The following is a 2,009-nucleotide window of genomic DNA, read 5'->3' as shown; positions in this document are numbered from 1 at the left end:
AACAAGCAAAGCAAATCGCCGCGAGAGAAGTCAGAGCAGCGTGACCTCCGTGAGGGTGGGGGAAGGCCAGAAAAGGGGCGCGAGGGGGCTTCCGGGTTCCTTTGATGGGTCTTGATCTGGCTGCTGGTGAAACGTCACTTATGATTCGTGGACTCTTCTATACACGGGTTATTGCTGATAACTAACTTTAACATCAGCCACACCCTCTCTCAAAGTGCTTCCACATGGATTATTTCGCCTTAGCCTCAAACAACTTGGCAAGATAGATATGGATTGCTACCCCATTTTATAGATGAGGAAACTGAGACCCAGGCTGACTAAGTGACATGGCAAAAGCCACTCAAGTGTTTTTAGAACATGGTCTCCTCAGCAAAGGTCCCTCCTTCCGTCACAATGCCTGCATTCCCAGGGTGGATCCCCAGGATGGTCAGCGGCTGGGGGTGTGTCGAGGGGGTGCCTCTCCTTCTCAGACTCTTGTCTTCATCCAAGAGCCAGAAAGAGGGGCAGGGAGAGGCCAAGGGGTGAGCAAAAGCTGGGGTTCTGCTACATGGCCTGACCTGGACCCTTCCTCAAAGGCCCATAGAGGAGTCTAGGGCAGGAGGCAGCTCTCAGCCAGGAGATCCCAGGTCACGGCATCTGCTGAGTCATGGCTGGCACTGTGCTGGGCAATGGTCAGAACCAGCTCCTCACGCTGACCCTGAGGAAGGAGGTGGGGACTAATGCTGTCCCCATTTTATAGATGAGGAAACTGAGACCCAGGCTGACTAAGTGACATGGCAAAAGCCACTCAAGTGTTTTTAGAACATGGTCTCCTCAGCAAAGGTCCCTCCTTCCGTCACAATGCCTGCATTCCCAGGGTGGATCCCCAGGATGGTCAGCGGCTGGGGGTGTGTCGAGGGGGTGCCTCTCCTTCTCAGACTCTTGTCTTCATCCAAGAGCCAGAAAGAGGGGCAGGGAGAGGCCAAGGGGTGAGCAAAAGCTGGGGTTCTGCTACATGGCCTGACCTGGACCCTTCCTCAAAGGCCCATAGAGGAGTCTAGGGCAGGAGGCAGCTCTCAGCCAGGAGATCCCAGGTCACACAACCCCAACCGGCCTATATCTTAGCCTCCTACTTCCCTGTCCTCTCCTCCCCAACTCTGTTCCCATCTCCTCTGAGACCAAAGAACATGGCAAGGGCTCAGGGCCTGCCAATCAGCCACAGAGTCCCCAGGCCCCACATCTTAACCTCAAGTGAGTTTGCAGAAGTCATTGCTAAACTGACTCTGCTCTGCCTCTGCAAGCCTGGGCTTGGCTGGGCTGCAGAGGCTCACAGGGACACCTGGCAGATGGGCAGGTGGTGAGCGCGCACACATGAGTACACACACACAAACACACACACGCACACGCTCTGTGCATACACTGCCAGCCTGACCCAAGGAGACCTCCCGCCCTGGAATGCACTGACGTTCTTTCCTTTGAGGCGGAAAGTATTTAAACAGATGCTTCTGCAGAAAAGGAGAATGTAGCTGCTTTTCAGGCTGCTACTCTGCCTACCCCAAATTTCCATAAGAAGAGAGAGAGAACACTGTGAGCTCCATCCCGTTCATGGGCGGACCCCCGGTACCTGGCACAGGGCAGCGGCTCAGCAACTACCTGGCACATCCGGAGTCCAAGCTGTCCCCCAGCCCACATTCCCTGTTCCCCAGACCTCGCTGCTCTGAGGGACAGGGTTCCAGGCTCAGCCTCTCCTCCCTCGGTGGCTGGGCTGGTCTGTCCCCACTGAGGCTGGTGTGAGTGAGATAGGGGTGAGGAAGGGAGAGCTCAGTGGGAATCGTTCCCAGAGGGAAGCTGCTTGGGGTTTCCCATAACTGGTGTAGCAGTTGGACCCCAGATTCAGGGAGATCAGGCATCCGAAACTGCACCAGAAGGACCCCTCCTTTCTCAGCCTCTCCTGCGCCTCAGTGCGGCCGGCCTCCTGGGGCTGCGAGAACCAGACGTTTATCCGAGGCTCCTGGAGCAGAACAAGGAAA

General features: G+C 56.1%; 1 protein-coding gene across 1 annotated transcript in view; it reads right to left on the bottom strand.

Moving 5' to 3' along the window:
• CUEDC1 (CUE domain containing 1) overlaps window positions 1-2,009 on the bottom strand; it is a 20,657-nt gene that overhangs the window by 13,247 nt on the left and 5,401 nt on the right. The gene's annotated exons all lie outside the window — the stretch shown is intronic.

Source organism: Myotis davidii, unplaced genomic scaffold, assembly GCF_000327345.1.
Source record: "Myotis davidii unplaced genomic scaffold, ASM32734v1 scaffold993, whole genome shotgun sequence".
Classification (NCBI taxonomy): Eukaryota; Metazoa; Chordata; class Mammalia; order Chiroptera; family Vespertilionidae; genus Myotis; species Myotis davidii.
Note: the sequence above shows the minus strand (reverse complement) of the source record. Positions and strands in the feature narration are given on the sequence as shown.